This window comes from Bos grunniens, chromosome 28 (genome assembly GCF_055505025.1).
Source record: "Bos grunniens cultivar Pamir isolate PY7600 chromosome 28, Bosgru_T2T1.0, whole genome shotgun sequence".
In the NCBI taxonomy this organism is placed as follows: domain Eukaryota; kingdom Metazoa; phylum Chordata; class Mammalia; order Artiodactyla; family Bovidae; genus Bos; species Bos grunniens.
Genome location: NC_141192.1, coordinates 38,107,916 through 38,118,993, shown reverse-complemented (window position 1 = coordinate 38,118,993; position 11,078 = coordinate 38,107,916).

Below are 11,078 nucleotides of genomic sequence, written 5' to 3'. Positions count from 1 at the left end.
AATTAATTTTCTTACAAGAAGACACTCAAGAGAGCCCTGTTCTATCTTTATACCACGTGAGGACACAGAAAGAAGACAGCCACCACAAACCAGAAAGAGAGCCCTCACCAGGAACCAGATCACCTGGTATTCCCATCTCTCTAAGAGTTATCCACAGTTATGATCCACACAATAAAAGACTTTAGCATAGTCAATGAAACAGAAGTAGATGTTTTTCTGGAATTTCAGATTCCAGAGGGGGGAAAAAAATGCTGTGAGAAAAAAAAAAAATCTGTTGTAGAATCCACTCAGTCTGTGTATTTTATTACAGCAACCCAAGCCAACTAAGAAAGTTAAATACTCAGCTGAGTCATATGGTACATTTGTTCCACAGGACTAGAAGAGAAGAGGTCAATCCTCATTCCAGTTCCCAAGAAGGGCAGTACGAAAGAACGTTCAAACCTCTGGACAGTTGCACTCATCTCCCATGCTAGTAAAGTTATGCTCAAAATCCTCCAAGTTATGCTTCAGCACTATATGAACTGACAACTTTCAGATGTTCAAGCTGAGTTTAGAAAAGGCAGAGGAACCAGAGAGCAAATGGCCAACATTTTCTGGATCATAGAGAAAGCAAGGGAATGCCAGAAAAACATCTACTTCTGTTTCATTGATTGCACTAAAGCCTTTGACTTTGTGGATCATAACAAACTGTGGATAACTCTTACAGAGATGGGAATACCAGACCATCTGAACTGTCTCCCAAGAAACCTGTATGCGGGTCAAGAAGCAAGAGTTAGAACCCTGTATGAAACAACTGACTGGTTCAGGATTGAGAAAGGAGTACAACAAGGCTGTTCATTGTTTCCCTGTTTATTTACACACACAGCACATCATGTGAAAGGCCGGGCTGGATGAGTTACAAGCTCGAATCAAGGTTGCTGGGAGAAATATCAACAACCTCAGATATGCTGATGATATCACTCTAATGGCAGAAAGCGAAGAGGAACTAAAGAGCCTCTTGATGAGGGTGAAGGAGGAGAGTGAAAAAACCAGTTTGAAACTCAATCTTAAAAAAACTAGCATCATATCATCTGGTCCCATCACTTCATGGCAAATAGAAGGAGAAAAGCTGGAAGCAGTAACAGATTTCCTCTTTTTGGGCTCCAAAATCACTGTCAATGGTGACTGCAGCCATGAGATTAGAAGATGACTGCTTTTTGGCAGGAAAGCTATAACAAACCTAGACAGTGTGCTAAAAAGCAAAGACATCCCTTTGCCAACAAAAGTCCATATAGTCAGGGCTATGGTCTTTCCAGTAGTCATATGCAGATGTGCGAGATGGACAAGAAAGAAGCCAGAATGCTGAACTGTGGTTCTGGAGAAGACTTTTGAGAGTCTCTTGGAAAGCAGGGAGACCAAACCAGTCAGTCTTGAAGGAAATCAACCCTGCATCCTCTTTAGAAGGGCTGATGATGAAGCTGAAGCTCCAGTGCTTTGGCTTTTACAACTGATGTGAACAGTTGATTTATTGGAAAAGACCCTGATGCTGTGAAAGATTGAAGGCAGAAAGAGAAGAGGGCAACAGAGGATGAGATGGTTGGATGGCATCATCGATTGAATGGACATGAACTTGGCCAAACTCAAGGAGATGGGTGAGGGACAGGGAAGCCTAGCGTGCTGCAGCCCATGGGATGGTGAAGAGTCAGACATGACTTAGCGACCAAATAACAATAGTGAATTGATTAAATCACAGTTCAGTGATTTAATGTGGCAAAACCAACTGTATACTGTTAAGTATATAGTAGCAAACTAATTTTCAAGATTTTTTTTCCTCCCTCTATTTTTTTTTTTTTGGCCTTGTTGTGTGGAATGTGGGATCTTAGTTCCCTGACCAGGGGTCAAATCTGTGCCCCCTGCAATGGAAGAATCATGGAGCCTTAACCACTGGACCACCATTTCCCTCTATTTTTTCATCTTTAGTTGTAGAAAGGTACTCAAGCCATTTTGTGGTTTCTTGCCTCAGGAAAATATTATGGTGATAAAGCTAAAAGAAGTCTCTTATACGACACTTCCCTTTCTGAATTAATTTTTCTACAACCTGAGCCTGTTAAAGAGATCAGGCTAGGTGTACTGGAGGGAGACACGAAGAAAAGGAGCAGAGACTTTTAAGGGCAAACAGAACAGAGGAGAGAGGAGAGATTCCTGGGAAGGGAACAAAAAGCCAGAAGTTCCCATGGTTGTTGATGGTACTCAAGTAGTTAAGTAATACTTCACAGAAGATGAACTAGATAATAACATTCCCCCTCTCTTCCTGTGACAGGGCAGCAGAAGGTGCCAGGCTTTGAGGGATCATTATGGGCTTCAACAATAAACCTGCCAATGGTGTCTATGATGCCCTCAGGCACCTCTTAAATCTCCTAGAAGTTGCTCTAACTATTGAGAGGTAAGGAGGTGCCAACACTGACTGAGACTAAATTTTCTTCCAGCAAGAAGAAAGTGCCAAAAGAACAATCATCCTTTTCAAGATGCTGGACTGAGTATGTGGTTATCTTTTCTCCCTCTTGGGAGAATACTGAAAGGAAAGGAAGATAATATAAAGACTAAAATATCAAAATAACATTGAGAATGGAAGGACTTTGTTAATGGATGAGAAATTTCAAAAAAAAAAATCTGGAATATAGAAAGCAGAAATACTGCTATATGAAAGCCATGGGGATATGGTCCGAGCTAAGGCTTTTTTGAGAAGGGGTTGTGGACCCAGCAGGCTCAGGAGAACCAGAAGTGCTTGGCAGAATAAGGGGCCCTCCCGCCAGTGATGTTCACATCCTCACCCCCAGAACTGATGAATATATTAGGTTATATGGCAAAGGAGAAATAAGTTTGGAGAGAAATTATTGTTGCTAAGTGATGATCTCAAAATAGGAAGATTATCATGAATTATTCAGGTGGACCCATCAGTAACTACAAGTTTCTTCAAAGTGGAAGAAGGAGGAAGAAGAGGAGAGTCATAGAATGAGGTAATAGGTTGGAACCAAAGACAGAGTGGTGTGATAAGAAGGACTGAACCCATCATTTCTGACTTTGAATATGGAAGAAGGGGACCACAAGCCACAGAATGCAGGCAACTCCTAGAAACTAACGGCAAGGAAACAGATTCTCCACTGGAGTCTCCAGAAGGGAACATAGCCCTGCTGAGACCTTGAGAAGTGATGGGCTTTTACAGAACTCTATATAATAAATAGATGTTGTTTTAAGCTACTAAGATTGTGGTAGTAGGAAACTAACTAGAACAACTCTATACTTGCTGGAGTGATAAATGTGGGCGAAAACAAATTAATTGATAGTCTGTAAATTGAAGGGTATATCCCCCTATACTACCTCTTTGTTATACTCCAGTGGGCAAACTACATCATCACTACCAGATGTTTATCTTTTTAGAGAACTACAAGTTAAGTTTATAAGAATAATTTGAGTAAATAAGGAAGGTATTGGTGCCAAAGAGCTACATTCTTCTGTCCTGGCATTTGGTAGCCTTCCTGGAGCATGATGGATGGCTGCTCCCTTCCCACTCTCGTGACATTGAAACTTAACTAGTCAGCCAGCCAGCCCTGCCTGTGTAAGCTGAGCTCCCATTAGTTCATGTTTAGCATTTCTCCTGCCTCATTCTGTCTAAAACATAAATGGACAACCAGAAAGGCCTACATATTTATAGAATACCTGCAGTATGACAGAGAAAGACCAAGGTAAAAAAAAAAGAAAGGGACTTTTCTGGTGGTCCAGTAGTTAAGAATCTGCCTTGCAATGCAGGGTATGCAGGTTCAATACCTAGGTGGGGAATTAAGATCCCATATACTGCAGTCTGCAGCAAAAAAAAAAAAAAAACAAGCAAAAACAAGATAGATACAGAAAACTTAATTTAGAGGAAACAGGAACAATTAAGGGAACAGAAAACACCTTAAAACAAAATAAGACAAACCATAATCTGTAAGTAATATCATTGGAGAGATCTGAGAAGATAATGAATTGAATCTATGGAAGATGTTGTTTATCTATTGAACAGTCATTACTCAATTCTTCCTTATGAAAAGAGCCCTGATATTTTCCCCATGTTGCATGGCCATGTGTTTCAGGGGAAACAATTCTCTCTTCTTTGAGGGGGCTTCCCAGGTAGCACTAGTGGTAAAGAACCCACCTGCCAAGGCAGAAGACATAGGAGACATGGGTTCGATCCCTGGGTCGGGAAGATCCCCTGGAGGAGGACATGGAAGCCCACACCAGTATTCTTGCCTGGAGAATACCACAGGAGAGGAGCCTGGTGGGCTACCTCTATACTGTTGCAAAGAGTCAGAAATGACTGAGGCAGCTTAGCGTGCACACATGAGGGAGCTTAGTCTTCATCACATAAGTTCTTCAACTGATTGGGTGAGGCTCACCACGTTATGGAGGGCAATCTTGACTCAGAGTGTACTGATTTAACAGTTGATCTCATCTAAAACATACCTTCACAGCAACATGGAGACTGGTGTTAGAAGAAATATCTGAGTACAATGGCCTAGCCAAGAGGACATATAAAATTAACCTTCACAACTACTTGCTAGGGTGAGAAGCTGCATATTAGAAGGTACCAAAGGAAGGAAGGAAGGAAGAAGGCTGGAGGGAACTTTGCATGGTAAACATCTGCCACTGTGAAGTTCCCAGTGGAAATCTGACTTCTTGTGATAGAGCTGTGAGGAAGACAGATGTGGAAGAAGATTGTAAAATGTTACAGCAAAAGTACTAGCCTTTTATTTCATTTTTCTTATAAAAATCTTTTCCAGGATGTCCTTATGAGCAATTACTTACAGCCTCAATTCTTATGGTGTTCAGTTAGATACTGTGAAGTCAAATAAATCTATGGCTATTGAGTGGGTTGAACTGATCTTGATTTTCTCTTAAGTTACCCCACAACTCCAAGGGGCTTCTGTACTAAAGTAGGTGTCATTGCATATAGATAGCCAGCAGGTACATGAAACATCGCTGATTATTAGGGAAACGCAAATCAACACTACAGTGAGGTACCTCACTCTGGGCAGAATGGCCATCATTAAAATCTCCAAATAATAGATGCTAGAGAAGCTTTGGTGGAGAAGGCAATGGTACCCCACTCCAGTACTTCTGCCTGGAAAATCCCGTGAACGGAGGAGCCTGGTAGGCTGCAGTCCATGAGGTCGCTCAGAGTTGGACAGAACTGAGTGACTTCACTTTCACTTTTCACTTTCATGCATTGGAGAAGGAAATGGCAACCCACTCCAGTGTTCTTGCCTGGAGAATCCCAGGGACGGCGGAGCCTGGTGGGCTGCCGTCTATGGGGTCGCACAGAGTCCGACACAACTGAAGCGACTTAGCAGCAGCAGCAGCAGAGAAGCCATGGAGAAAGGGGAACTCATCTGCTCTTCAGATCAGATCAGTTGCTCAGTCGTGTCCAACTCCTGGCGACCCCATGAATCACAGCATGCCAGGCCTCCCTGTCCATCACCAACTCCTGGAGTTCACTCAGACTCACGTCCATTGAGTCAGTGATGCTATCCAGCCATCTCATCCTCTGTCGTCCCCTTCTCCTCTTGCCCCCAATCCCTCCCAGCATCAGAGTCTTTTCCAATGAGTCAACTCTTCGCATGAGGTGGCCAAAGTACTGGAGTTTCAGCTTTAGCATCATTCCTTCCAAAGAAATCCCAGGGCTGATCTCCTTCAGAATGGACTGGTTGGATCTCCCTGCAGTCCAAGGGACTCTCAAGAGTCTTCTCCAACACCACACTTCAAAAGCATCAATTCTTCGGCACTCAGCCTTCTTCACAGTCCAACTCTCACATCCATACATAACCATAGGAAAAACCATAGCCTTGACTAGACAGACCTTTGTTGGCAAAGTAATGTCTCTGCTTTTGAATATGCTATCTAGGTTGGTCATAACTTTCCTTCCAAGGAGTAAGCGTCTTTTAATTTCATGGCTTCAGTCACCATCTGCAGTGATTTTGGAGCCCAACAAAATAAGGTCTGACACTGTTTGCACTGTTTCCCCATCTATTTCCCATGAAGTGATGGGACCGGATGCCATGATCTTAGTTTTCTGGATGTTGAGCTTTAAGCCAACTTTTTCACTGTCCGCTTTCACTTTCATCAAGAGGCTTTTGAGTTCCTCTTCACTTTCTGCCATAAGAGTGGTGTCATCTGCATATCTGAGGTTATTGATATTTCTCCCAGCAATCTTGATTCCAGCGTGTGTTTCTTCCAGTCCAGCGTTTCTCATAATGTACTCTGCACAGAAGTTAAATAAGCAGGGTGACAATATACAGCCTTGACTTACTCCTTTTCCTATTTGGAACCAGGCTGTTTTTCCATGTCCAGTTCTAACTGTTGCTTCCTGACCTGCATACAAATTTCTCAAGAGGCAGATCAGGTGGTCTGGTATTCCCATCTCTTTCAGAATTGTCCACAGCTTATTATGATCCACACAGTCAAAGGCTTTGGCATAGTCAATAAAGCAGAAATAGATGTTTTTCTGGAACTCTCTTGCTTTTCCCATGATCCAGTGGATGTTGGCAATTTGATCTCTGGTTCCTCTGCCTTTTCTAAAACCAGCTTGAACATCAGTAAGTTCACAGTTCACATATTGCTGAAGCCTGGCTTGGAGAATTTTGAGCATTACTTTACTAGCGTGTGAGATGAGTGCAATTGTGCGGTAGTTTGAGCATTCTTTGGCATTGCCTTTCTTTAGGATTGGAATGAAAACTGACCTTTTCCAGTCCTGTGGCCACTGCTGAGTTTTCCAAATGTGCTGGCATATTGTGTGCAGCACTTTCACAGCATCATCTTCCAGGATTTGAAATAGCTCAACTGGAATTCCATCACCTCCACTAGCTTTGTTCATAGTGATTCTTTCTAAGGCCCACTTGACTTCACATTCCAGGATGTGTGGCTCTAGATGAGTGATCACCCCATCGTGATTATCTGGGTCGTGAAGATCTTTTTTGTACAGTTCTGTGTATTCTTGCCACCTCTTCTTAATATCTTCTGCTTCTCTTAGGTCCATATCACTTCTGTCCTTTATGGAGCCCATCTTTGCATGAAATGTTCCCTTGGTATCTCCAATTTTCTTGAAGAGATCTCTAGTCTTTCCCATTCTGTTGTTTTCCTCTATTTCTTTGCATTGATCGCTGAAGAAGGCTTTCTTATCTCTTCTTGCTATTCTTTGGAACTCTGCAGTCAGATGTTTATATCTTTCCTTTTCTCCTTTGCTTTTCGCTTCTCTTCTTTTCACAGCTATTTGTAAGGCCTCCTCAGATAGCCATTTTGCTTTTTTGCAGTTCTTTTCCATGGGTATGGTCTTGCTCCCTGTCTCCTGTACAATGTCACGAACCTCATTCCATAGTTCATCAGGCACTCTATCTATTAGATCTAGGCCCTTAAATCTATTTCTCACTTCCACTGTATAATCATAAGGGATTTGACTTAGTGGGATTGTAAACTGGTGTAGCCAATATGCAAAACAGTACAGAGGTTCCTCAAAAACTAAATGTTGGGAATTTCCTGGCATGCAGTGATTAGGACTTGGCACTTTCACTGTGGTAGCAGGGTTCAACCCCTGGTCAGGTAACTAATATCCCACAAGGCTTGTGGCATGGCCAAAAAAAGAAAGAAAAAAAGATACATTCACCCAGTGTTCATAGTAGCACTGTTTTCAATAGCCAAGATATGGAAGCAACCTAAGTGTGAATCAACAGATGAATGGGTATAGAAAATGTGGTGTATATATACAATGGAACACTACTCAGTCATAAAAAAGAATGGACCATGTATTTACAGCAACATGGATGGGTCTATACATTATCATACTAAGTGAAGTAAGTCAGAAAGAGAAAGATAAATTCTGTATGATATCACATATGTGGAATCTAAAATGACACAGATGAACTTGTCCACAGCATAGAAACAGATTCACAGACTGAACAGACTTGTGGTTGCCAAGGAGAAGGGAAGCTGGTAGAGGCTGGATCGGGAGTTTGGGATTAGCAGATACAAACTATTATATGTAGAATTGATAAACAACAAAGTCCTACTGTATAGCACAGGGAACTATGGTTAATATCCTGTGATGAACCGTAATGGAAAAGAATATGGAAAAGAATGTATATATATATATTGCTGTACACAGAAATTAACATTGTAAATCAACTTGAGTTCAGTAATTTTTTTTAAAGTAAAATAGGTATCATGGTCCCAATAAAAAAAAAATCAAGAAAGTAGATGTAGTCACTGAGAGAGTATGTACCATAAGGGCAGTTATCAAGGAGGGAGCAGTTAATGGAATGAGGCAACCATGAAGGAAGAAGAGAACAGCTAGTTGACATTCTTAATCTGCACTCGATGGTTCTCTGGGGCCCATTAACAATCTTCAAAGGATTAATTAACTCCGTGAAATTATATACAAAGTTTGCACATATGTGGATAGCTGTCATCAGATTTCCAAAGTGACTTCACTCCCTGTCAACAACGGCAACAACATCAACAAAAGAAAAAGGAAAAAATAACCACTGGAAAGAAACTATGTGGTTTCAAGAAGTGAACCATTAAAGTATTGATATAATGCAGTAGAGATACCCAATAGGACATTAACTGAAAAATGTTCGATCAGTAGGCAATTAGAAGGTCTCTTCTTTGAACTGTGCTCCCTCAACCTCCTTTCCACTAAAGTCTGGCTTCTGACGCCACTACTCTACCAAAATTGCTCTTGATAATGACACTGACATTTATTTTGTGAAATCTAGTGAATAGTTCTGTCTTCTCATATTATATGACTTCTCAGTAGCTGTGACTCGACAGTCTTCCAGTCTGCTTCAACTTTTCTGGCTTAAGCCACCATTTCCTTTTGTGCCCTAGATGAAATGACTACAACAGCTCATAACTGACTCCCTTTTTTTTTTTTTTGGCCCTGCAGCTTGCAAGATCTTAGTTCTCCATCACGAGATGTAACCCAGGCCCCGGCAGTGAAAGCACTGAGTCCTAACCATTGACCACAGGGAAATTCCCCATGAATGACCCTCTTAACCCTCCCTCAACCCTGCCTCCCCCTTCTGTTATCCTGTAGAACTAGAAGGATCTTCTTCCAGTTTATTTTTTCTTTTTTTTACCTTGTTCGATCCTTCTTATCTTGCAGTTGTCAGTTCAAATGTCACCTTGAAAGTTATCCTCCCCTTACTTTCCTACTTTCAGTTGCTAACATTATCACTGAACCATCTATTTTTTTTTAATTGCACCTCACACAATCTGAAATTATCTTATTTTTTTTTATTTATGTGCCATCTGCCTCATACCATTAAGACATACATTTTTTTCCAGGACTGGAACATTGCATCTCTTTTTCTCTGCTAGACCTCTAGTGTCTAAAAATAAGTGTTTGGTGCAGAACTGGCACTTACTGACTTGATGCATGAATGATGATACTCAAAATGAATTGCATTTATAAGTTTGTGTTCTTTTGATACAGTGCTTTAAATATGATTTTTACAGCAAAGGTGGGTAAGTAACCCTATCAACCTGTTCTATTGAGAAATCAAGGGATATGAGGACTAAAAAATCACCTTGATGACCTGAAGTTAGTGTTGATATTTGAAAGATAACTGTGGAAGAACTGGAGGGAAAAGAGAAGCCAGAAGTGCAGGCTAAAAAGGATTAAAGTGAGAGGAGGGTGAGGAATGAGAGACAGAATGTAGAGATCTCTTTCAGGGGAAAATTTAGCAGAGAAAACATTTCAAAAAGACAACATGGTTGAGGGAGAAGTGTACAGGATCACTGTCTAGAGAAAGGGACTGAAGGCAGAGAAGTGTCATTCTTTCATTCTAGGCAAAACCAGGGAACTGTTGTCACAACTCAGTGGAGACAGGAAATATTTTACAAAGAAAGGGAATATGCATGCTTCTGTATCCATGGGGCTGGTCTGAATTTGGTGGATGCCAATAATTTTCAAAAACTGTGGTCATTCTCTACCAAAAGATAACTTAAAAAAAGGGCACAGCTCTTCTCAGGACACAGATGAATGTCAGTAAATAACTTATCTTTATTCTGCTTCAGTTTTTGTCTAAATTGGGATCAATGGTATCCTCCATGGAGAAGGCGATGGCACCCTACTCCAGTACTCTTGCCTGGAAAATCCCATGGACGGAGGAGCCCTGTAGGCTGCAGTCCATGGGGTCGCTCAGAGTCGGACAGGACTGAGCGACTTCAGTTTCACTTTTCACCTTCATGCATTGGAGAAGGAAATGGCAACCCACTCCAGTATTCTTGCCTGGAGAATCCCAGGGACGGGGGAGCCTGGTGGGCTGCCGTCTATGGGGTCGCACAGAGTCGGACACGACTGAAGCGACTTAGCAGCAGCAGCAGCAGGTATCCTCCAACCTTCATGAGTGCAGGAGGCTTAATCAAAATAAACAGTGATAAAGCCTATCTGATAAAGCCATCTGTGTCAAACCTGTAGTCTAACAAAATTTATTAAGTTGCTGAAATAAGGAAAACCACACACCAGAGGAATTGGAGGAGTTTAACTCAAAAAAAAAGGGGGGGGGAACAGGAAAAAGCGGACATAGCATAGAATTTGGTGGAGTGTAGATAAGAATTAAGCTCAGGCTTGAGCTATGAAGTTGACTCCAGGGTCATGTGTTCTCAAAAACTATTAATATAAAGTTAAATGTGGAATGTTACATTTGAAAATACCTTATTTGAAGCAGTATGCCTGGGTTGGCAAAGTGTCAGAATGATCCCCAGGACTCAGCTCTGCCAGGCAGATATACGATATTCCATGATTACTGATATGATTTCACACAACAAAGCTTCTGGAAGTTTGTTTTTGGAACATGGTTTCTTAGCCTATGTCCTTTCATTAATCAACAAAAGCAGTTTTTACAGCTTCATAAGGGGCATCTCTATGTGTTGAAATTCTGTTTAATTTTGACATTCAGCTTGAAGGCTAGCCCCCTGAAGTGTTATTCAGTTTCTCTTTGGTTGGAATAAAGGCCTTTTAAAAGCAATAACTATACTATGGACATGATACGCTTTAATCATGTACC